The sequence below is a fragment of the Phoxinus phoxinus genome, assembly GCF_949152265.1.
Source record: "Phoxinus phoxinus genome assembly, chromosome: 9".
Classification (NCBI taxonomy): domain Eukaryota; kingdom Metazoa; phylum Chordata; class Actinopteri; order Cypriniformes; family Leuciscidae; genus Phoxinus; species Phoxinus phoxinus.
This window is the reverse complement of record NC_136884.1, coordinates 26,091,168-26,117,957: the sequence shown is the minus strand read 5'-3', so window position 1 is coordinate 26,117,957 and position 26,790 is coordinate 26,091,168. Positions and strand designations below refer to the sequence as shown.

At 42.5% G+C, this 26,790-nt stretch overlaps 1 long non-coding RNA gene across 1 annotated transcript; it reads right to left on the bottom strand.

The window, feature by feature from the left end:
- Positions 1 to 5,327: 5,327 nt before the first annotated feature.
- Positions 5,328 to 24,652, bottom strand: LOC307004367. The gene is made up of 3 exons (XR_013799018.1): positions 24,588 to 24,652; positions 22,743 to 23,036; positions 5,328 to 9,024 (listed from the first exon to the last, which is right to left on the bottom strand). It is a non-coding gene; the product is annotated as an uncharacterized lncRNA (long non-coding RNA).
- Positions 24,653 to 26,790: the final 2,138 nt, after the last annotated feature.

The window sequence follows — 26,790 nt, the reverse complement described above, 5'->3', positions numbered from 1 at the left end:
GAGCCCTGGCTGTAGACAGATCATATGTTTCACGCTGTCAGTGCAGTGGTCTGCGTTGCGCTGATCTTTTTCACACTATCGAGTGTAGGTGCGGCATTCTAACATTTTGAGTCATAATGAGCTGTTTGTGAATAAATTGTCCGCTTCCAAATTATGTCATTTTAATCACGAAATTGAAACATTAAAAAAAAATTTTCTCTGGTGAGCGAGTGATAGAGCGCGGCAGCAACGAACCAACTGATCAGCTTGCAGCGTAACAACATTGAATGCTCGGCCGAACAGCTGATCAGGGCGCCTTATTATTTTTAATCTCCATAAATATATCTTGTAGTAAAGCTAATGCAAGGGCTAGAAATCAATTATTCTTTTGCTGATACTTCCTTGTCATCATGGAGAGCGCAGGTCATGGTTGCATAGCAACGACAGACGCCACGGGAGAGCAAGCGCTTGTGGAAAGGAGACAGCGACGCGCCCGCGCTTTCCACTTGTTTTTACACATCTAGAGCGACGTTGTGGATTAATGTCAATTTGAAGAAGAGCATGGTGTATTTTGTATAAACTTTTGACGCACATCTTGGTCCTCCGCTAGACCAGGAACTCTGTGTAATCCGTATGGCCGTAAACATGGACAGTCAATGTGCAGCAAAGGTTCGTGAACAGTTTTATTCCAGGCTTGTAGTTTTGTGCTGTTGTTAAAACAGCCAACCACACAACATGCTCTTCCCGGCATCACTGGACAGCATACGTACTAAAAAATAAATAAATAAATAAATACAATTTCGTGCAGTAACAGCTAACATCTGCTACAGCCGCATACGGGATCAACGCTACTTCCGCTACTTCCTTAGCAGCAAGGCACGCAGTAATGGCGGCGCTGCTTTACTTCCGTGTTTCACCGGATTTGTGTATAGTGTAAAATAAAAAAAATAACAGGAAGTCCTTCTGAGCAAGTGTTCTTTATGTCTTGCAAAAATAGTCAATTTGAAAAGATTTATCAGTTGGTGTCCATGTTTAAATCATATTTTCCAGCCAAGAAACAGATCCAGCAGGTGAAAGAAAATATGCCTTTAAATTGTCTCTCTGATTGTGCTGTGATTGTCATCTTCTACATCTGCAAAGGCTGAAGGCAGGTACACATCTGATGCCTTCTTCCTCAGGAGGTTGTGCAGCTAGAGTAACTGTTGTCACTTTCTCAGGCTCCAGTGCAATGTTGGAAAGGAAACCCCAGAGTCTACTGGCCAAAATTCCAAATGCGTTTACAACTGTACGCCTTGCCCTTGATAGCCTGTAGTTGAATATTTGCTGCCCATGGTCCAGATTTCGGAAGGAGTATGGCTTCATCAGGTCGATTCAGAGAGGGAAAGCTTCATCACCAACCAATGCATAGGGCAAAGATATGTTACTCCCTGGTAGTGGCTCTGGGGGTGGGAAATTAAGCAGATCTCTGTCCATGGTAGCTCGGAGGTCTGACTGGCCAAATATTCCTCCATCTGACACTCTTCCTTGTACGCCAACATTGGCATACATACATTTGTAATCGGCATTGACTACTGCCATGAGTACAACAGAAAATCTGGACTTGTAGTTGTGGTAAGTACTTCCAGAGTTTCCAGGTGGCTGGATGTAGATGTGCTTTCCATCTATGGCTGCGTTTACACTTGGCATTAACATGCGACCTGTATCTGGATGTTGTCCACATACACATTGAAAAGACGAATGTAAACGCGTTTCTGATCAGAATGTTATCCGATCAGCATGTCCACCACCACCATTCATTTTCTGTAAAGAACGTACATTTTTTCCACTACAGCTGGCAACATTTTCGGACTAATACATTTCTCTGTACCGTTTCCATTACGGCATCCATACACATTATTAGTAGCCTACCTGCAGCCTCTTCATCCTCCTCATTTTGCTAAATTTGTAAAATGTCCCCAGACTGAAAACTGTTTTTAAAAGAAAACCCACAACTTCAGGTCAACTTTGCACCGGAGCCATCCTTTTTTTTTTCCCACTGGATGTGAGATCCGATCTGTTATCCAGATACAGAAGCCACTTGATGTGGACAGGTGTAAACACACCGTGTTCTGATTGGATTATGATCACGGTGATCGCATGTTAATGCCAAAGTGTAAACGCAGCCTGTGGCTCCTAAGCAATTAGGAAATTGCCACTTGTTTTCAAATCCCATTACCACCTCTCTCCACTCTGCCTCCGTTGTAGGAGTCTGAAAAAAGAAACACCATATATAATTAATACATGTAATGTTCTCTCATTTTTACAGAGGTTATTGTAGGAGTCTGAAAAAAGAAACACCATATATAATTAATACATGTAATGTTCTCTCATTTTTACAGAGGTTATGATATAGTTAAAAAAAAATTTTTTGACTCTCTGGTTAAAACACTTGGTTTTGGGACTTCTCCAGTAAAGGCTTCTCTTTGTGTGTCCAGCCACTGTTGTGAAATGTACATCTGTCTGTTATTTACATCAAATGACTTACCTTTAAATGATCATCCTTTAAGATTCCATACAAGGCTTGACATAGTATCCATTACTATCTCTCTTATAGTACAGGTGCTGGTCATATAATTAGAATATCATGGAAAAAGTTTATTTAATTCAGTAATTCCATTCAAAAAGTGAAACTTGTATATCATATTCATTCATTACAGAGACTGATTTATTTCAAATGTTTATTTCTTTTAATTTTCATGATTATAACTGACAACTAATGAAAATCCCAAATTCAGTATCTCAGAAAATTTGAATATTACTTAAGACCAATACAAAAAAAGGATTTTTAGAAATTCTGACCAACTGAAAAGTATGAACATGAAAAGTATGAGCATGTACAGCACTCAATAACTAGTTGCGGCTCCTTTTGCCTGAATTACTGCAGCAATGCGGCATGGCATGGAGTCGATCTGTCTGTGGCACTGCTCAGGTGTTATGAGAGCCCAGGTTGCTGGGATTTTGATTTCATGGGTTTCATAAGCTGTAAGCCATAATCATCAAAAAAAATTGATTTTTGAAAATTGAGATATTTCAAGCCTTTATTTGTTATAATTTTGATTAAAAATTATAACAAATAAAGGCTTGAAATATCTAATTTTGCATGTAATGAGTCTATATAATATATTAGTTTCACCTGTTAAGTTGAATTCTTGAAATAAATCAACTTTTTGATGATATTCTAATATGACCAGCACCTGTACTACGGTCGATCCATTACTGGAAGCTCAGAGATCTAAACGTCTCTCCTGTCCAGTGGAAGGGAGCATGTGTATAAGGTGTATAATACACCATGGCCTGGTTTCACAGACACGGCTAAGATTAAGCAAGGATTAGGCATTACATTAATTAGGGCATTTATAAACTTGCCTTAAAAACATTACTGGTGTGCATCTTGAGACAAAACACTGTCACTGACATATTTTAAGATAAGTCAGTGCAAATTGCTTTTAGTTTAAACAGCTCAAACAAGCATTTTAGTCTGGGACTAGCTTAAATTTTGTCTGTGAAACCAGGGTCATATTATTTTTTTAAATGGACTTTTTACCGGTTGCAAGGAATCGTAGCGTAAGTGACAGCCTCATTCTTGCACTGATTGCTCTTCTCAGTTTTTTTGTCCCTTCTTTAGATAAATGGTGTAACTTTGCCAAACAAGTAGCTGAAATCCTCCACATCCATCCTAAGCAGATCACGAAAACCCTTCCTGTCACTGCCCTACAGTGTATATAGAAAAAACTTGTTGTTTGGTTTTAGCCCAAAGCAATGTTTAACTTTTAAACCTTCACATAAGGGACATAATGCAAAACTTCAAAACAATACAAAAAAAATTAGGCCAAGGAAATGGTATTGCAATTTTTATAATTGTGATTTAAGCCTATAGATGATGGTGTTATGAATCATAACCATTATTCGGGCGATAATATAGATCTAGACCACGGCCAATTTGGCGGTCTCTGACGTGTGTCTCAGCACAGCCAATGAGTGAGCCAGACACTCTCTGTGCTAGCTGTGCAGCTGCAAATGCGTTTTACATTTTAGTCTTTATTCATTTTGAGGAAAAGGAGTTTCCCCCACTGCGTATTAGCTACGCAATACTCTCAGAGTACGGTATCTTTCTTTTTTTGAGTTTTTCTGAATACAAGACAGCCAATACAAAACTCACCACTTCATCCACTGTTTAGTTACGTTCGTTTCCGGAAGTCAGTTGCTACTAGTTTTGCCTTCTCGATGTTATCACGCGCGACGTTTAAAAACGGCACACGATGACTGGTCAGGAAGCAACGTGTATTCTGACATGTTTCTTGTCCACAACAAGATTTTAGGAGTCAAAATCGAGTAATCTGACACAGTGACTATTGTAACAGACAAAACAATTGTGTAATCGTAACCAGGCATTACACACCTAAGTTTAAAATATTCTGGCTGACCCTCCAGCGTGAGTTTTTCAAGGCAACCGTTATTTAGAACGTGTACTTTAATGTTTCCATGGTGACGCGTCATTGCTTGTCACGTGACACACTGCAGCCATAACAGCGCTGAATGAACGATGATCTGCTTTTATGTCATTCAAAATCTTCACAAATTTGTTAGCTATAGCATGAAATATCTGATATTCCGATTGTCAAATATGTGCTAGTGGATGTGTTTCGTTTAAACACCTTTATAACAATCACGTTATTTGAGCTGTATGTGCATTGGCGCCGCCATGTTTGTTTGTGCCAAAGTTCCGAGAATCGGATCTGTAGGATGTACAACACGTTAGTTCATCCACTTCTCCCAAAATACATGAAAATAAGTGTTCAGTGAACTGGGAGAAGAATAGAGTAAACTTTAAAGTTACTTACAGAATGTATATCTGATATGAATAAAACTTGTCGTCTAATTATAATGGAAAGGATTATTATTGCCGCTTCCAAAGACATCAGTGTTGAAACTCACTGGTTGGTAGATCTCCAAGAACAGGATTCAGCGTCCCTGGCTTAATGGATTTGGTTTAGCTATAAAATATCCTACATAGTAAAACCTTTACCACCTAAATGTCAACCTTCCTCAGTTTCTTTGTGGTAAGCCTTCATATGCTGCTTGAGGTTTGTTGTATTATTTCTAGATAATGTGTTGACATTGCTGTCCTTCAGATATAAAGGAATGTTTTAGTTTAGCCTCAACTTTTTTAAAGAAAATGGACCCAAATTTCAGATCTTCTTTTTCTCTTAAGAAAAACTTTTGCTGTAATTGGTTAACGAAAGTTAGCATTGTTAATTATTTGAAAGGTACTCCTCACCATACTTGAGATATGCCACACACTTCACAAGAAAATAAATCATTAGATCATTTGTATTTAGATTTTTATTAAAATAGAAAAACACCTGTTTTGTTTAAAAAAATGTTTTCAAAAGAAATAAAGAAAAGAAAAACAAGAATTCAGCTTAATCTCTACATGTGTTATTCATATCAGATACCGCAGCTATATCACCCAGTAGCCCAAGACTGGTTGCCCACTGAAGCTAAGCAGGGCTGAGCCTGGTTAGTACCTGGATGGGAGACCTCCTGAGGAAACCAGGTTGCTGATGGAAGAGGTGTTAGTGAGGCCAGTAGGGGGCGCTCACCCTGTGGTCTGTGTGTGTCCTAATGCTCCAGTATATGTAAAACCGAGGATCTGACCCTCTGTGGTCATTAAAAATCCCAGGATATCTTTCGAAAGAGCAAGGGTGTAGCCCTGGCATCCCGGCCAAATTTTCCCAGTGGCCTCTGTCCATCATGGCCTCCTAATCATCCCCATATATATACTAATTGGCTTCATCACTCTTTCTCCTCTCCACCAGTAAACTGGTGTGTGGTTTAAATTCTATATAAATACTTCAAATGTCGCGAAAAACTAGTTTGGAAACACTTTTTGTCGAAAAAAAGGGCTTTAACACCGATAAATGTTGTGTCATATATGACAAAATTAGCATATAGTATGCAGCGTTGATGACTTTGCTCCCGTTAAAGCACTGTTTCTCTGCAGTTCAAAGGCGCATTGAGTCTATTATATTAATATAAAATGGTATGTAAAATGATTTATTTCTTTTGGTAAGAATAATATGTGATACCTCTCAAACAACATTCATCCTTACTTTTGTAGCCTAATTTTGTCTGTTTTTTTTTTTTTTTACAATCTAATAAAAGTTAATCAGAAAATAATAGCTACAACTGCACTCGTTTCTGAATATTGCTTGATGATCAAGTATTGATCTAAACAGCCTTTATAACAAAATACAAAAACCATAACACTTATTAATAAAAAATAATTGTATGTATACAATTTAATAATATATAATAAAGTTTAGTTTCAAATGGATGAGGAAAATATAGCACCTTGAAAATATCTGCATCAAAATAAAAATCTGTTACATAAAGGAAGGCTGTTATAGTTGTATTAATGTGTAGGCCTAATATAATTTATAATACAATTTTATCTCAAACAAATTAGGAAAATAAAGTGGGTTGAATCCAAAAAGCTTTAAATGAATTTTAGAATAAAGACGGCAGCTCTATAGACCATTTAAAACTGTTAAATATCTGACTCTGAAAAAAAAAACCCTGGATGTTTTTGATTGATTTGATGTTTTTGAACTCTGAAACCAGAACGAATAACTTTTCATTTTTTTATCTGAATGTGTTCTCGGCTACGTCAAACCGGCTTTGACAGCATGGCAAGGCTTACGTTAAAGATTGTTGCTATGTGACCGAACATTACTACCTATCATTTTTATAAAACCTAAAATTTTGCATACAAGACAAATAAGCTGTCCTGTGTCCAAACCCATACGATTTGTCACATAAATGCAGTAACATGCAGTCCTGTCAGACAAGCTGTCCCACTTCGCCGTGATCTTCTGATTTCCTAATTTAATAATAGACTCATTATTTATGAAAATAGTAAGCAAGCAGTAAACTGGCGAATTCCAATTGTCTCATTACTGTCAGATAGATACAAAGATACAATTACAAATTTCGCAATCTTCTTTTAATGGCTTGGCTATAGATGCACAAAGCTGGAAAAGTAACAGACTTTAGTTTTTAGTTCTAGGAACTCCTTTTGGAGGAACTAATTTATCTCCTACTTCAGAGTAGGGTCTAAACAAGCACTATAGGAACTATCCGTGACGTTAGTGTTCGCTGATTGGCCGAATGCACACGAAACACCAGCACTCGCCGTTTTAAAAAAAGACTGTGTAAACACAGATTATAGTCTATATATTTACTCCAAAAACGAACTATACGAACGTGGAAAACAGTGATAGATCGGCCTCTTAACCGTTATGCTAAGGAGAAAATCCAACGCGACTTTGAGGGGACCAGCACTGGACATCTACCACACGGCATACACTAATAACTTTTCATTACCGTCTACTTTCCATGTATAACAGTTCTATCTAATAACGTATTAGACAGGACTTTTAGACAGATCATAAACTAATCCACACGGAGAATGCGAGCACTGTGTGTTCAGGCTGGCGTTCAGTGCCGTCAAAAATAAATGTCTGCCGCTCCATCAAAATAAAAGTCACAACAAGCTCGGCTAACGTCACTTCAGAGTTCCTACTGGCGGTGCGAATGCAACCAGAAAAACTTTCCTAAGGGAACCATTAGTTCTCGTGGAACCGCCATGGTGGCTAGAACTACCCGGGGTGAAAGCCTCTAATGTATTCAATCCAGATATTTTCAAAGCATTCACAAACTTAATCTTGCCACTGTAGATAGATAGATAGATAGATAGATAGATAGATAGATAGATAGATAGATAGATAGATTCCACTGTATTAATCTTGATGAAGTGATGCCTCTATACAATCAAAATGAATTTTACATATATGTATATTTTTATGGCGCCATTTTAAATCGCCAAGCCATTTAAAACTCATTCCACATAAATAAAAATAATCTCACATCAGACATTTCTAGAGTGTCGTCGGTGTAATAAAAAATATTTTGCCATCACAATTAAATTGTCTGAAATTACTCCTTTTTCTGCAATGTCTTTTCAGAATGAGTTTGCAAATGACATTTTAGTTCTGCTCGATATGTGAAACTCTTCTCACACTGAGGACATGTGTAAGGCTTCTCTCCAGTGTGAGATCTTATGTGCGTCTTAAGGCTTTGTTTAACTGTGAAACTCTTTCCACACTGAGGGCAGGTGAAAGGCTTTTCTCCTGTGTGAACTTTCACGTGAACATTAAGGCTTGATTTGTTTGAGCAAGTCTTTCCACAATGATGACACATAAAAGGGTTTTCTCCAGTGTGAGTTTTTACATGACTCTTAAGGTGATTGCTGTCTGTGAAACTCCTTCCACACTGATGACAAATAAAACGGTTCTCTCTTGAATGAATCCTCCTGTGGCAATTAAGGGCGACTCTTTGTCTGAAACTTTTTCCACACTGATCACAATTGAAAGGCTTCTCTCCAGTGTGAGTTCTCATGTGGGATTTAATTGTTGCTATATGTGAAAAACACTTTCCACATTGAGGGCATGTGAAAGGCTTCTCTCCAGTGTGAATTCTCATGTGGATTTTAAGGCTTGCTTTTCTAATGAAACATTTTTCACACTGTTGGCAGGTGAAAAGGTTCTCTCCAGTGTGAATACTCATGTGGGCTTTAAGTCTGTATTTTTGAGTGAAACTTTTTTCACACTGTTGGCAGGGGAAACGGTCCTTTACAGTGTGAACTCTCTTATGTTTATTAAGGTTTCCTTTTTCAGCAAAACTTTTTCCACACTGTAGGCAGGAGAAAGGCTTCTCTCCAGTGTGAATTCTCATTGTGGACTTTAAGGTTTCCATGTTGATTGAAACTCTTTCCACATTCTTGGCAGGTGAAATGACTTCTAGCTCTCGACTTTTGTGAGGAAGTATTTTCAGTCGGTGAGCAACTAAAATATTGTTCTCCAGTAATGAAATTATGATTTTTATACAGATCTTTCTCTTCCTTTTCATTCAGTTCTTGACTCTCTTCATTCAGGGCCATCAGGTCTAGGGTGAAAAAAAAGACAAATTAACCTATTTAATGGCACAAACCAACAGATATCAAAACATTTAGACATTTAAAGCATTAAAACCAACATGTATGCTAAATCATATACCAACTAAGCAACCAGAAGAGGCGTTATCTGAAATCTCAGAATTACTTTATATTCACTTATACCTCTGAATCTAATCCAATCGCATCATGTCATGTTTTGAGGTATCGATAAATACTGAATCGTTGGCTATTAGAATCAATGTTGGATTGTATCTTGGGATTTACACCTCTAAATTTAATCTATTGCCGCCTTGACGCCGGCCCTGTGCTTATGTCACAGTTAACGCAGTTTCTGTTTCCTCTAAAATGTTTTTAAAAGGTTTTTTGAGCTCAATGTAATTTATTTAATATTTATTTGTTGTAAGTTCTATATTGCATTGTGGATACCTTATATCTGTAATTTGAGTGAAAATAACAAATCCTTAAAATATAAATAAGAGTGCAAACAAGCCATTAGATTGCAATATAATATTACCAATATAATAATAACCAAAACTGCATGCTTGCTAGATGTAGCCTGGGAAAACCCAGACGAACTTCTGGCAAATTTGAGATTTGCTCTGCAAGTCAGTCTGGCCAAGAGCCCATTCAAGCCCATTTCCAATTTTTCCAAATCGAGACACCAATCACAAACGTTGAGGCGAGCTTTACACGATGACTATCGCTCTGATTGGTTTTAGGTCTATCCAATTGCGCCCAGAGACATTTGAGCGACGTCCATTGGTGACGCCCCATTGGAAATGGGCTGTAAATGAACCTTCCCCAGACCCACTCTCAGTCACAAATGAAAAGGGTCTGGTGTCAACTAGGCTATGCTAGATAGCCATGGAACAATACATTTGATGTAATCTACTTTTGCGGAACCCTAAACCTAGTGCAACATTGGGAGACTTGGATTATTGGGTCCGAAAAAAACATAGCTGAATTATTTATTTATTTTTTGTCTTCTACTTTGCTTTCTTTTTTTATTTTTATTTTAAAGTTGATAAAGAATTGCTAAATGTTTGATAAATGAGATCTCTGATTGTAGTCATTTTATTCCTTAAAGTCATTTATACATTATTTCATTATAAGGTATCTGTACGAACCCTGGTTTGAGCTAAACTCTTCATTTCCTCTGGATTTGAGGAACCCTGTTCAACCATTGATGGTTACCAAACAGAAAAGATTGGATTCTTAAGTTAGAATCTTTCCAGACTAAAATTTGTAGGCCAAAACCTGGAAACGAGTTACCATTTTAGCACTTCCGTTTCCATCGTACCAAAGTTAATGTTTTTCTTTTTAAATGGGTTTTTGTTTATATGGTTGAAAAAAGGTGTGGTAACACAAGCACAAGATATCTTAACGTTTTATTCTACGACATAAAATACATCAGTATTACCCTGAAAAATTTGTTGGAAACTTAGTGTTGGAAGTCGTTGGACCGTGGTGTAGTTCGTTTATAGCCCACCTTTAGCTTTTTACTTCTGGCGACTGCATTTAGGCTTCAAAATTCATAAAAGTTGTGTTCATCTGTGATAATTGTCTTAATGGACAAAACATGCAAGTATCATAAACTTTTGTTGATCACAGAGCTTGTTTTTGGCGATAATCCAAAAGCCTATGGGAAAATCCTATTGGGTTTTTGTCGAGGGAACCAGTGTGATGCAATTGCAAACTGCCGGTTGGCCTACAAATTTACCTTTTACCTGCACCACTCTATAGAGCTAATAATTTAAACCACTGACCATTTATCTGCTCTGCCCAGAATATAAGGCCCTGTCCACACGGAGACGCGTTTAGCTGTATACGTACAAATTTTGTATCGTATTGGCGTTTCGTCCAGACGGATCCGCCATTTTGGGAGACTGAAACCGCTATTTTTTGAAACCGGGTCCCAGAGTGGATAAACCTGAAAACGACACACTTGCATTTTCATGTGTACAGCCAATCCGTATATTTTGTGAAACGATGATGTCATCACCCCACGTGTTGACTAACAGCAACACCAACTACATGCTTGTGTTCATGCTGCAGAAGCTACTGAGCCTCTTTTTATTTCTTTATTTATTATTTACTTGAATGTATTTTTATTTTATTTCTTTAGTTAACTTCTTTATTTCTTTATATTTTCTTTCTTATGCTATGGTGCTGGTCTGTTGTCTGATTAAGACATTTCGTATTTTGTAGGGATTGGCATTTCAAGCAAAAATAATCTTCGATATTCGCAGGGAATTATTTGATTATTATTCAAAAAACGCACCCCTGCCCCACATGCTCACCGGTACAACGGCGTTCACTCAAATTCCACTCTTAAATTTCTCTGTACTGTAGGCCTACGTGTTGTAGGCCATTAAAGAAAACATATTTAGTTTCATATTTGTTTAAATTATGTTATTTTTTAATTGCATCTGTTGATTATATGAAAAGTGAACATCATGAGTAATCATAAGATGCGCAATATATCGGGAGACATAATTCTGGCCACATTAAGTTTTGTTTTGTATAAAGCCTTTCTTTAAAGTGAATTTCGCTTTGTATAAATTGTATTTTAATTTTAATCAATGTTTGACCAATTGCCTGAGTTTAATAAATAAGAAGCAAATATAGACAATATAATCAGGACATGAACGCGCCAGCACGATATAACTTGCATTGCTCGTGAACTGGAGCTCGTCTCATAAATGAACCGAAACTCAGAAATATATAGAAAGCTTTAAATGTCTACTTTTAAACTAAATAATTCAAAATGAAAAGAAACAAGAACTCTCTTATGTAATCCGCATGAAGTGTGCATTTCTCTCTATAGGCACGTTCACAATACTGCGAAGGTGGCTCAGCATCGTCAGCCTCTTTGCAGCCGAGATTGGCAGAAAACACTAGTTTATTAATAAACAATTAAAATGTCTCCTTGCTATATAAATATATTATTATTTAACAAAATTGACACATTTATAAAAAATACTTTTGCCGGTTCTTTGTGGCAAGCTTTGCGTCCGCTAACTAACTCCGCTTGCGTCCCTGGCCATTTATGGTTGTTCATATTGTTTAAAGGACAAGTTTGGTATTTTACACTTAAAGCCCTGTTTTCAGATAGTTTCTGATGAAATAGAAACGGTTAAGATTGAAATTTGGACACATGCTGCTGGCCCGAGAATTTTCGGTTTCTGTGGTAGCACCACTGTGGTTTACAAAGACGTGAAACTCACTGATATGCTCACACAAAAATCGCTGCAAAAGATGCTTTCCAACAGGTTTTATCGTAGTTTTTGACCAACTCCATTGACTTGTATTGGATGTGCTGTGAGGTACGGTATTACAAAAACTACGACAAAACCTGTTGAAAAGCATCTTTTACAGCGATTTTTGTTTGAGCATATCAGTGTGAGTCAAAAACCCCATGTTAAAATGCCCAACTTTACATCAGAAAAAAAAACATGTTTACAGCCTGGTTCTCTTACGAGAGATACTCTCGTACTGCGTTGTCGTAGCAACGCATTGGGGAAAATCCTTTTCCACGAGAATACTGAAGCAAAAAATTATCCTTAATTTTGTATCTATGTAAAACGCTTTGCCACAGCATACAGACCTAGGCGAGACAGCTCGCGCGCCTATTGGCTGCTGTGCGGCAAAAGCTTAAGCCAATCGAGCGAGCCCTTGAGTGACGTCACACCCAATGAGGGCACTTCGCGCCCTCCTGCGTCACGTCCCGCCGAAACGGGCGTGGCTTAGGGCTATATATTTCGCTCACAGGCTTATGAACTCTGATTTTTTATCCTTCAGCGAGGACAACTCATCGCTGATCCGAGTGAAGAAGCTGCGCCGTCGAGAGAGCACCTCAGCGGGAGAAGTCACGACAAGCTGCTGGCACCGCCGCCTTCGTCGCCTTCCAGCTGCGCGTTCCGGCGCCTATATATCCTTTCACTTATTGAGTGTGTGTGAGGTCGCCGGCGCGACTCACACTTGTTTAATACTCTGTTTGTATCTCAAAGCGGCGTCTTCTCAAGATGCCTCTTTGCGGTTCGTGCAAACGGACCACGCTCAGCGACGGGGACCGCCACGTGATTTGCGCTTCCTGCCTGGGCGAGGAACACGCGGCTATCGCTCTTGCGGATGGCGGCTGCCATCACTGTGAACTTCTGCCTCTGGCGACTCTGCGGACTCGCCTGGCGTCGTTCCAGGAGCCCGTGTTCTCCGCTGTTGTGCCGCGCCGTAAAAAGCGCCGTGCACAGCGGAACCCAGAACCTCCGGCAAGCCACCCAAGTTCGCCGGCGCGCCCACGAACTGTGTCTCCGGCTTCCTCAGCGTCGATACCCGACGGACAGCGACCGCAGATTGCCGCCGCTTCCGTCGACGACATCGATGACATCGACATCGACGCCATGCTGAGGGACGAGGACTCGTGCTCGGTTTTGGCTTCCGGCAGCGAGGATTGGGCGAGCTCTGCGGATCTCGCGCCCCCTGCCCCCACGCCAAAAGGAAAGAGAGCGAGCATCGAGGCGGAGCTCATGCGCGTTCTCACTCAAGCCACGGCGAGCCTTGGCCTTGAGTGGGTTTCGCCCGAGCAGCCCGCTAAAAACCGGCTGGATGGCTATTTTCTGCCCGGGGAGAAGTCGACGCCTGTCTCAAAGCCCACCCCCTTCCTTCCTGAGCTTCACGAGGAGGTCGCGAGAGCTTGGACTTCCCCGTATTCTACGAGGACGAGGTCATCTGTTTCTCTAGCGTTCTCCGAGGTCGACGACGCTAAGAACAGAGGTTACCTTTCCCTCCCGCCGGTCGAAGAGCCTATCGCGGCCCACTTATGCCCACCCTCCGCTGGACGGCGGCCTAAGATGGCGCTGCCTTCAAAGGCTTGCCGCACGACGTCATCCCTGCTCCGTCGCGCTTATGCCGCCAACGGACAGGCCGCGTCAGCGCTGCACTCCATGGCGACGCTGCAGATCTTCCAGGCCGATCTCCTCCGCAAGCTGGACGAGAACGGACCCGATGCGATCTGCGTGGCGGACCTGAGAAGCGCTACAGACCTGGCTCTTCGCGCTTCGAAGTCTGCAGCCCAAGCCATCGGACGCAGTATGGCGGCGATCACCGTGTCTGAGAGGCACCTCTGGTTAACGCTCTCAGACATGCCAGAAGCAGAACGGACCGCGTTCCTCGACGCCCCGCTCTCCCCTGCTGGCCTCTTCGGGACTTCGGTGAAGGACTTCACCGACAGGTATGCGGAGGTGCAGAAGGCGACCCAGGCTATGAAGCACTTCCTGCCGAAGCGCTCCAGCTCTGCAGCAGGCCGTGCGAAACCGCCCGCTCAGAGCTCACAGCCGAGACCGCCGCCCAGCTCCTCATCTCAACGCCGCCAGACCCAGAGCTCGAGACCGCGCTCTCGCTCTGCCGGTCGCCGCCCCGCGCCGCGTGGCCCGCGACAGAAGGTAGCGTTGAAGCCAGAGCCCCCAAAGACATCCTAGCACTGCTAGGGAAGCGTCGGTGTTCAAGTCCCGCTGCGGCCGGACCCTCACCGAAGCTCACCGCTCGTGCAGTCCCAAGCGAAGCGACTGTACCTGCGATCATTGCAGCCAACAGGCGTGTCTCACTGGCCGCTTGCCTGCACACAACAGCCGTTTTCACGGCTACCCAGATAAATCCATTAAAGAGTGCATTTTCTGGTGTCCCGGCCACGGCCGATGGTGTTTCTTGTGTAGTAAATCTGCCCGCTGTAATGTGCACATCCCTACACACAAACACGGCCCCACACACAGGGCCCGCGCACATAAAATCGACTCAGTTCGATTGCGCGTTAAAAGTAGCACACGTGCCCACTACCCAGTGCCCACTAATGCTACCTCCTGCTCATCGCACGGTTTCTGTAAAAACGAAACCTGCGTGCAGGCGCTCCGCTCCGGCGAGCGATGCTATAAAGGTGGTAAACGTGCCCGGTCCCCAGTGCCCGCGTTCCCACACAAGCATCACGGTTCCTACGGAGCCCGTCCAGCCCTCCCTCTCCCGCCTGAAGGCTGTCGAGGGGTCGAGCGCGGACATTCTGCCCGCTTTCATAAGCGCGGCCCCGGCCTCAGATGTTGCGAGCGAGACATTGCAAATGTCGCAGCTCACGAAAGCCGCTGTATCGCGAGTCGATCAGAGCGCGCTTTTCACTCAGCCCCTAGCTACACGTGCAGATGCATGGGAAAAGCTTCCCGGGGTTTCAAAATGGGTGATAAACATCATAAAAGAAGGCTATTCGCTACAGTTTCGCAGACGCCCTCGCCGCCATGCGGCGCGCGTCGAGACTTCGGTAGATTCGAATGTAGCACATCTACTTCGAGCCGAAATTCAGAAACTTCTGAGGAAAAGGGCTATCGAACCTTTATCTCAGGCTCAGAGCGAAGGGGGGCTTTACAGCAGATACTTCCTGGTACCCAAGAAAGACGGGGGTCTCAGACCCATACTAGATCTGAGGCAGCTGAACAGAGCGCTTGTGAAACGCCAGTTCAGAATGCTAACGACCAGAAAAATCCTCGCGCACGTTCGCCAAGGAGACTGGTTCGTGTCAGTAGATCTAAAGGACGCGTATTTTCAAATACAGATTGCGTCACGTCACAGGCGATTTTTGAGATTCGCCTTCGAGGGCCAGGCATACCAGTACAAAGTCCTGCCGTTCGGCTTGTCTCTAGCACCCCGTACATTTACGAAGTGCATGGACGCAGCACTCGCTCCCCTCAAACTGCAGGGTGTTCGAGTGCTGAACTATTTGGACGATTGGCTCATTCTAGCCCACTCTCGTTCAGAGATAGTGGCGCACAGGGCCCTGCTGCTGAGTCACCTCGAGAGTCTCGGTCTCACAGTAAACTGGGAAAAGAGTTCGCTGTCCCCCAGTCAGAATATTTATTTTCTGGGACTGGAACTGAACTCGCTGTCGATGACAGCGCAGCTGTCACAACAGCGCGCGCTGCGCATCCAGCGCACAGTCAGCTCATTTCGCTGCGGCGCTGTTCTCCCTCTAAAGAGCTTTCAGAAAATGCTAGGTCTGATGGCCTCAGCATCTGGAGTACTGCAGCTGGGTCTGCTGCGCATGCGCCCGCTGCAGATATGGCTCAAAGGGAGGGTGCCATGCAAAGCATGGGCCACCGGTCGGCTTCGCCTCAAGGTCAATCAAGCGTGCGTTGCAGCTTTGAAACCATGGAGGTCAAAAGACTGGTACCTGTCAGGTGTAAGCCTAGGGACTTCCTCGAGTCTGAGGGTGGTGTCTACGGACGCATCCAACGCAGGATGGGGAGCGCTGCTCGAGGGCAGACCGCTGTTTGGCCTTTGGTCAGAGCGAGAGAAGCTCTTCCACATAAACTGCCTCGAGATGTTAGCGGTGTGCAAAGCGCTCACTCGCTTTCGTCCCCTGATTATGGGCTGCCATGTACTGATACGTTCAGACAACATGTCAGTGGTGTCATACATAAATCGCCAGGGCGGCCTCAGGTCCCTGTCGTTATACAGGCTGACCAAACGCCTTCTGATATGGGCGCGCTGCAACCTCCTTTCACTAAGGGCGGCGCACGTGCCGGGGCACCTGAATGTTGGACCAGACGTACTGTCCAGGAACCGCGTTCCGGCAGGAGAATGGTCATTACACCCACACACAGTACAACTGTTGTGGAAGAAATTCGGCAGAGCGGAAGTGGACCTCTTTGCGTCCCCAGAGAACGCTCACTGTCTAGAATTTTTCTCGAAAAGCAAGGACGCGCTGGCTCATCAGTGGCCACGCCGCCCCCTATATGCTTTTCCCCCTGTCTCCCTCCTGACCCAGGTGGTGGAGAGGATCAGGGAGGAAGGATGCTCAGTGCTGCTAGTAGCGCCGCTCTGGTCGAATCAACCCTGGTTCCCAGCTGTGATGCAGTTAGCCAGCACCGCCCCGTGGCCAGTGCCTCTGAGGAGAGATCTCCTCTCTCAAGCGAGTGGCTCGATTTGGCATCCTCACCCGGAGCTATGGTCCCTTCATGTGTGGGCCATCAACGGGTATCCGCTGACCTCCCTCAGGGAGCGGCTATAGCGGCTTTCTCTGAAACCGCACACGGCCAGTCCATAGGAAGGAACGATTTAGTCATTCGGTTCCTTAAAGGAGCTAGGAGACTTAATCCACCCAGACCTCCCACAGTTCCCATTTGGGACCTTTCCACGGTGCTGGACGCCATGAAGGGTCCTCCTTTCGAGCCTCTTCAGGAGATTGATATGAAACACTTGTCGCTCAAGACAGTGTTTCTCCTGGCTCTCGCTTCAGTGAAGCACGTTGGGGACTTACACGCGCTCTCAGTGAGCGCGTCGTGCATGGAATTTGGGCTTAATGACTCCAGAGTCGTGCTCAAACCTAAGCATGGTTACGTTCCAAAATCCCTAAACACACCGTTTAGGGCGCAGGTTATTTCCCTGTCTGCCCTTCCGGTCATCGGGGATAATATGGACGAAAACTTAATCTGCCCAGTGAGGGCATTGAGAGCTTACGTGTCGCGCTCGTCTGCTTTCAGGCAGACAGAGCAGCTTTTCGTTTCGTTTAGTGGGCGTCTCAAGGGACTGGCCACTTCGAAACAGAGCCTATCCAGATGGATAGTGGACGCTATAGCTCTAGCGTACGCATCCAAAGGCATTCAGTGCCCTTTGGGTGTTAGGGCGCACTCCACGAGAAGTATGGCTTCTTCGTGGGCTTGGTCGAGTGGGATTGCCTTACAGGATATTTGTATGGCGGCAGGCTGGGCCTCACCGTCTACATTTATCAGGTTTTATAACCTCGAGGTACCCGCCTTACAGGCCAAGATATTATCGGTTTAAATAACCGTATTTGTTAGACTGACATTTCAGTCGTCTATTATGGCATTATTATGCTGAAACTACTAAGCGCAGTTAATTCTGTACTGATCTGCTATGCGCAGTATATTCTGTACTGATCTGCTAAGCGCAGTCAATTCTATGCTGATCTGCTAAGGCAGTCATTTTTGTGAGAGATGGTGGTTAGAACCCACCTCTTTCAGGATTCTCTGTGAGTCCTACAGGTGATTATGTACTATATGAACCCCAGCTCAGTGCTCTGGGTCTATGGTGTCGGATCACTGCACACACGGCGTCTTACAGGGTGTTCCCCAATGCGTTGCTACGACAACGCAGTACGAGAGTATCTCTCGTAAGAGAACGTACTCGGTTACTAACGTAACCTCGGTTCTCTCTAGAGAGAGGAACGAGTACTGCGTTTCCTGCCGTGTATGCGCTCTGGTTGTTTCGCTGTTAAAAATCAGAGTTCATAAGCCTGTGAGCGAAATATATAGCCCTAAGCCACGCCCGTTTCGGCGGGATGTGACGCGGGAGGGCGCGAAGTGCCCTCATTGGGTGTGACGTCACTCAAGGGCTCGCTCGATTGGCTTAAGCTTTTGCCGCACAGCAGCCAATAGGCGCGCGAGCTGTCTCGCCTAGGTCTGTATGCTGTGGCAAAGCGTTTTACATAGATCCAAAATTAAGGATAATTTTTTGCTTCAGTATTCTCGTGGAAAAGGATTTTCCCCAATGCGTTGCTACGACAACGCAGTACTCGTTCCTCTCTCTAGAGAGAACCGAGGTTACGTTAGTAACCGAGTACGTTCTCTATGTGGCTTTGGTCTATACAGCTAATTTTGTCCTTCATAACAATTGTGAGGGGGGTGAATTTTTTTTATAACTCACCCGTTTAGTTGATTAATATTTAAAGACGTTCTGCATAATTAAGGGTGTGTCTTCTTTTGAGTGACAGGTGGATTCCAGCTGCTGAACCATCTCTGCCTTGTTTGTGCTTTTTTTCGGGATTATTTCATATAATTTAATACACCCATTATTTCGCCCACGTCTTTGGATTCCGCCGTTGTCGTCGAGTATCGTTTGAGAGAACAACCAGCGCTGTATTCCAGTTGTTCTCCTGGGTGAACATGCACTAATGGATGACAATTTCATTGCTTTTTGGAGATTTAAAAACGTCTATAGATATAAAGGCTACACTCGTTCTGCGGTACCGTTGCTCTGGAACAGATTATAACATGCGTATGTACCGTCAGATTAAATCCTGTAAGTGTCGGTGCTTTCTCCGTCCATGCAATAAATGCACATCCTTGAATGAGCGCGTATTTCTAGTGCATTTACTTGAACTTCATAGGTAATATATCTACCGTAAAACTTCAAATAATAGCCCGGGATATTGTTTTCCAAATCGCCGAACTGCACCGGCTTGTATTGGAGACAGGCGTCTATATGAGACAGGCCTTTCATTTAGGGTTGAGACTTAACCCTGTGCTGCAATATACATTTAGCTTTACATTCATTTAAAGAAATCAGCTGGTTGAATGAAAATTGCTGATGCTATCGGATTTTCAGATGATATTCTCAATTCAGATAACGGACGCTCTGAGATAAAGTGAATACAGACTGCAGACTAAAATAAAAAACTGCAGTGCAGACTAAGCAACGATTGTATTTAATTGTACAGTACAATCATAACAGAGACATGATCTTAATTCCATAATGTCCTTAAACATAACAATATTGCTGGCCATAAACTGACAAAGTGCGTGTCCGGTGTGCGATAACTCGAGTTGTCATAGACGTGGCGCGGCGCTTCTCGTGCGGTGTGCGATAGCTCGAGTTGTCATAGACATGTCGCGGCGCTTCTCGTGCTGTGTGCGATATCTCGAGTTGTCATAGACATGGCGCGGCGCTTCTCGTGCGGTGTGCGATACCTCGAGTTGTCATAGACGTGGCGCGGCGCTTCTCGTGTGGTGTGCGATAGCTCGAGTTGTCATAGACATGGCGCCGCGCTTCTCGTGCGGTGTGCGATAGCTCGAGTTGTCATAGACATGTCGCGGCGCTTCTCGTGCTGTGTGCGATATCTCGAGTTGTCATAGACATGGCGCGGCGCTTCTCGTGCGGTGTGCGATACCTCGAGTTGTCATAGACGTGGCGCGGCGCTTCTCGTGCGGTGTGCGATATCTCGAGTTGTCATAGACGTGGCGCTTCTCGTGCGGTGTGCGATACCTCGAGTTGTCATAGACATGGCGCGGCGCTTCTCGTGCTGTGTGCGATACCTCGAGTTGTCATAGACGTGGCGCGGCGCTTCTCGTGCGGTGTGCGATACCTCGAGTTGTCATAGACGTGGCGCGGCGCTTCTCGTGTGGTGTGCGATAGCTCGAGTTGTCATAGACATGGCGCGGCGCTTCTCGTGCGGTGTGCGATATCTCGAGTTGTCATAGACATGGCGCGGTGCTTCTCGTGCGGTGTGCGATAACTTGAGTTGTCATAGATGCGGCGCAGCGCTTCTCGTGCGGTGTGCGATACCTCGAGTTGTCATAGACGCGACGCTAACTCTCTCTGCCTGCCTTGCTTGCGCTAACAGCTCCCGCCCAAATGCGCAGGGCTCTCTTGCGTGCCCAATCTACACCCGAGAACTGGCTTAAACAGACGATCTGACGGGTTTTAGAAGATTAAATACAACCCGAAACTAAAAAACAGACCCGGCCTCTATTTGAGACCGGCCTTTATTTATCCAAACCTGTAGCCACACCAGGCGTGTAAAAGAGACAGGCGTCTTTGGGACTCGACTATTATTTGAAGTTTTACGGTATGTTGTTTTGACCCATTTGAGATGCGGCCAAAATCAGAATTTAAAATGGACTGAATATAAAGCTCTCTACGTACTTGACGAGCGATGCCGCGCTGACGGACCATAGACTGTAAAAAACAGTGACTGACATGTATGCACATAATCACGGTCACACACACTCTCAGAGTAATATTGTAAGTTACTGCATAATAAATTTTCAACTAGCAGAATAGCTGTACAGAATCACGATACACAGTCTCACTTGCAGCTACGTCTTTTAACTATTATAATATTTCGAAGGGCAAAAACAGGACCTTTTAATTGGCATTCTGATTTTAATCATCAAATGTCACTTTAGCGCGAGGCCCTGTGCAGTCGCAGACTTGGTACTGTGAGTAGCATATAGCATTAGCTCCCAAGCCTGAGCTAACCATATACAGTATATAAACTGGACACAGCGACCCCATAGGTTTCAACAGAGAAAAGTGAAGTCAATTAGAAGCACTCACTTCCTGATCGCCAGGCGAACTGCGCAGGCTCAAACTGAGCTTGACGACGTAGATGCGACGTGAGCAACCTGTAGGTCTTCTAGTAGCTGTGCCGAGGGAAATCTGAATCATTCCCTTCCGAATCTCGCAGAGACGGAGAGCGTGAGCATTAGCTGTCCATGAGCTAGCAGCAGGAGCAACTTTATCACTCTCTATGGTCTTCTCCCTTGACTTTATGCCTCCACATCCCCCCGATTGCTTGCAAGCTTCTCCTCCTGTCTATACGGTAATTTCTCGACTTGTGCGACAGAGAGTTGCGTGGTTATGACGCAATCGTTAGCCTATTTTCACAAAAACTGCTTCTACGGGGCCATAACGTAAGATACAAGGTAATGGAGCCTTTTATACATTTTCGTGTTTCTTTAGAAATAAACAATGGACAAATGGAGTCTTTAAACGCCTCAGATGCAAAGTTATTCGCTGTCAAAGTGACGCCAAAATGAATGGGAGTCAATGGAATGCTAACAGCAGGTGGGGGTCCGCTAGCCAATGGCGGCCCGGGGAAGCTTCAGTTTCCGGCGGATGGTGGGCGTGGTTTCAGATAGCCAGGCTCCTCAGCTCCGCCTCTTTGCCCATATTCTGTTATCTGGGAGTGACGCGAGACCAAGATACCGGCTCCGCCCACTTTAGGCTTCAAAAATGCTCTTCAGAAACCTAAGGGTGACATCACGGACACTACGTCCATATTTTTTTACAGTCTATGGTTTTTAGGAAGGATTATTCCAGTGCAGCCATTGTGGAGGTGGGGGGGTGCTACCACAGAAACCGAAAATTCTCGGGCCAGCAGCATGTGACCAAATTTCAATCTTAACCGTTTCTATTTGTCCTTTAATAAAGTTATTGGTAAAAGAAGCTACTGCTGTGCCTAATATTATTATATAACAGTTACAGCACGCAAGGTTTATGCGCATGCTTTAAGTCTTCCTCGTTTTGTAGTGCATTTCTGTGGCAGAATTACAGCGCCACATACTGGTCTGGGATGTATACTATGTCGTTTTGAGTCGGTTTCAGTGGTTTCGTGTGTACGCAAATATTTCTTGAGACAACGCCGTGTTTACGGATTTTTTTTTTGACAGAGAAAAAAAAAAACATCGGATAGGGAAAGCTCTGGCTTCGTGTGGCCTAAGTTTCATGTAGGCCTAATTACTTTTCAAATTACTTTTCCTGTTGTTATTAGGTTTTCGTCATGATAACAGTTCAGCAGTGTTCAGATATTTTAGTCAGGTATCGTAATCGTAGGTATCGTAAATAAATTAATGGTTTACATTACATTTAATTCAAAAGTTGTTGTGTTTAAAGTGTTTAATTTTGTTTAGGCTGCTTCCATATTTTTCTCAATTGAATCGAGAAAAATAGATTTACATGATTCCAATAATAATAGGAGTGCATGTTCCCAACTTGGAATAAGGAGCTTCTCAGGTGCACTTGATGCAAGGTGTTTAGCTGGTCATGTGATCTCAACATGCCTCAACATCTTGCAAAAATATTATTAATAATTACTGGACATTTTAATGAGGATCAAATGACTGAGTTCCGCTTTGAGAATGAAACCAACCTGTTTGTTCCTCGGTATCTTCTTGTTTCATCTTCATTTCTTCACTCTTCTCTTTAATAAACACCATCATTGTTTGTTCTTCAGTATCTTCTTGTTTCATCTTCATTTCTTCACTCTTCTCTTTAATAAACACCATCATTGTTTGTTCCTCGGTATCTTCTTGTTTCACTCTGAATGTTTCTTCAATCTTCATGTGTTCACTCTCCTTTTTATTAAACGCCATCTTTATAATAGTGCGTCACATGGATCTCAGTCGCTTCACCACGAGGTTTTTTGTGTGTGTGTTTGGACAACCTGTCATGATTAAGATGAGAATAAATAACAGAAAGAAAAATAAATCCAAACAAAATCTCTGGGTGCATCTTAATCAGCTCTAGTTCAGTAATCACCCAGCAAACACAGAACGTTGGCACAACGTACCCGACCTTCCAACAACGTTTTAACAACATGGCCAAAAGGTTGCTTTAACTACGTTGTGTGGTGAAGGTTGTTACAGCGTTGACACAATGTTGACAGGGTCATTGCTTAAGGTTGTGCCTAGGGTGTCTGGACAACCGCTGGACTACATAATGTAGTCACTGCCCTGAAGCAGGAAAATCAGCTTTCTAAATTCTAACCACCTGTTGGGCTCATTGTGTTCTCATTCATCATCGAGCAAGGATACGCGAGTATTGCGTTTAATTTAGCCTCAGCCCAAACACAACATTACAACTTTAATTTAATGTGACTAATGTAGCCTCGCTCGCACTGTTTTAGTTTTTTATTTGATTTGTCCGATGTTTCCCCGGTTACCAACCTTTATCTGCCGGCTTTCGACTACTGTTTGCCATAGGCTACAGAACTCGGTTTTGTTCATTAAATGTTCTGATCTGCCTTTGCTTTATGTTTTATTTATTATACTTAAAATAAATTTGTATATTCGTTTATTTCTTTTCTTTTCCACAAATGTATGACTTTTGGAAGTGCAATTTGATTATCATATGCAGTTTTTAATAAAGTTGAATTAACGAAACCTGTAATATTTACTCTTCAAAGTGTACACTTGCAGGTGTTGATTATAATTAGGCTAATTTACTGATTAAATAATAATAATGATAAACAATATTTTAAAAGTATAATAATTATCTAACAAAATGCTAAATGAATTTGTAAAAAAAATAGTCAGAACGTCGTCTCTCAGTTGCTGAATGTCGCGCAACAACGTTGCTACAGCCCTGACACATCTTACAATTCTACGTTGTTACAATGTTGCGAGCACGTACAGCAACGTTGCCGTAGCAGAAATGCAACGTGCCAGAGACGTTGCCACAACGTAAATGTGTTTGCTGGGCAGTGCACTGGTAAGGGGGAGAAAACACATGCAAACAAGCCCTTATGATTTATTATAGCCACTTAATAGTTTTTAGATCATGATTCATAGATTACACGTTAATCAAAACATTTGCTAATTGTGTTTTGTGTTCTTGTTGCATTTCTGTTTTGACCAGCAGGTCTCGTCAGTGTGCGGCGATTCGAATCACTGAATCATTTCGCGTATTAATTGATTCAGTTGACTCCTGAATTTCAAAAGATCCGTTTCTCCATCTCTACTATTATTATTATTATTACTTGCCAGTGACCGAATTCGTGTTCATGATGTTATTCATTAACTATATAAGAGGCGAAATGAGACGCACCTTTTCTGTTTCTCACGTGTGGATGCGCTATAATCACGAACAATAACGTTCATAAATGTTAAATAATGCATTTCAATGTTACATTCAATAATTAAACATTCGTTTAACAATGTTAAACTATAAAACTAGCTGAACGGTTTGCATTTATTTACACACTTTAAAAACAAACCTTTCTCCAGCCGAATCTCAGACGCAGAAGCGCGGCGCAGCTTTGTGACGTCACACCACCCCTCCAAAATAAAAGTCCTGTTTACACGCTAAACTCAGATATGTGTATAGAAATTCACATACAAACAATAAAACATATATCATGTTGGTTGATAATGTGCTGAGAATAACTACAAATGAAAGCATTTGAACCACATGTGAGATTCTGTCTAAATGGCTAAAGTGATCATTAACTTTTTTCAGTAACAAACACATTTTTGTTCAAAGCTATTTTTTTTTTGAAGTTATTTATATATATATATATACACTATTTTAAAGTTTGTCAAGACAATTAAACCTTTATTAGGACCACAGACAAAAAACAAACAAACAAAAATAAATATGCAACAATAAATAGGTAACATTTTGCCATCACAACGTAGTCATTTCCATACACATAGTTAATCACAATTTGTGGGCTTCTTGCCCACTGACCTTTTGAGGATTGATGATCACAGGTTCTCTATAGCAGGGTTTCCCAACCACGTTCCAAGTTCTAGTTTCCCGTCACTAATCTGTTGTCATGAACATTCATTTAACAAGCATATGTCTGCATTTAGTTCATTATCATTGTGTATTTAAGTTACTCTTTGTTCTCTGATCATTTACTTATGTCTGAAGACGTATTGCTGTTTTTTTTCCCTGTGTGGGGATGTATTCAGATTTGTGATCTGTAAATTTTGTATATTCTTTCACTTGCAACTTTTGTCCCTTAGTTTCCACCTGTTTATAGTGTTCATTTAATTACTTTATTGAGTGGCCCTTTTTCTGTAAATATACTTAATAGGGGTTATGTGCAACTTCTGTTTTCACACTTCACGTCTAGATATTTGTGATTTGTGCCATTTCCTTTTTTTGTATCTTTTCTCTTGTGTTTGAGTTAGCCAGGGAGTTTTTTGGCTGTTTTGTGTGTGTGTGTTTTACAGGGTTTATTTAGTTGTAATTGGGTTTATTCAGTGGGCGTTTTGTTTATTGTTTCTGCCTTGCCCAACCTTGAAGACTTTTCTTTATTTTTGTTTTTGATTAAACTAAAAGAAAAAGAAACGCTACAGAATGCAGTTTCCCTTTTTTCACCAGCAGAACAAAATGTATAGCCTAAAACATTTAACTTGCAATATTGAGTGGAGTGTCCTTTGAAGTATGCCGTGGAAGAGAGGATTTTGTTGGCGTGTTGTACTGAGAGTGATAAGGCCCGTTCACACCAAGGACGATAACTATAAAGATAACAATAAAGATATAATTCAAAAAATCGTTCTCCATATTAAAGAATAACAGAGTTCACACCACAACTATAACGATAAAGATATGAGGAACAATATCGTTGGGATCACTTTCAGAACTATTTTTTTCCAGCTGTCCAACGATAAAACACAGACAGCCAATCAGAATCCATACTAATTTAAAGGTCTCGCGCATTTAAAATGGCAGATGACATAGCAGAGAAGTTAATCGTTCAGGTACAAAAAACTCCTCCACTGTTTGACAAGTCAAACCCCCTTTTCAAGGATACGTAAAAAAAGATGGATATATGGAAAGCAATCGGTCACATTCTGGGAATAAATGGAGAGAAGTATTTGCATTTATTATCAGTCAATATCATTAAAGCTATTGTAGTACGTTTTTCTCATTTTATGTTCAAAGTGTGTGTGTGTGTGTGTGTGTGTGTGTGTGTGTGTGTGTGTGTTTTTATATATATTATTTATTTATAGGGGATAGTGCTAGGAAGAAGTGGATTAACATCCGAGATGCCTATCACCTAAGTAGAAAAAAAGCAGCCACCAAAAGTGGAGACCCAGCTAAATTTCAGAAGCCGTACAAATATGCAGGGATCCTGGAATTTATGATTCCACACCTTCAGTTCAGGGAGTAAGTTAATTATCAATAATCAGAACTTTACTTTTGCTTTACACTCATAATGAGTTAATTTATTATCTAACTATTTTAAAATCTCATATGAATTCTAATGCAGGCCACATAGCATTGTTTTAATAGAACATCCAGTAATCTACCAGATGAAGCAGAGGAGGAAAAGGCAGAAGAGGGCAGAACCAGGGAATAAATCCAATTCTGCACCCAAAAGAAGTGGCAGTTGTGCTCCATCTGCAGTTGATGCTGCAATAATGGAGTATTTGGGTAGCAGGAAACAGCATCCGGAGGATGAGCTA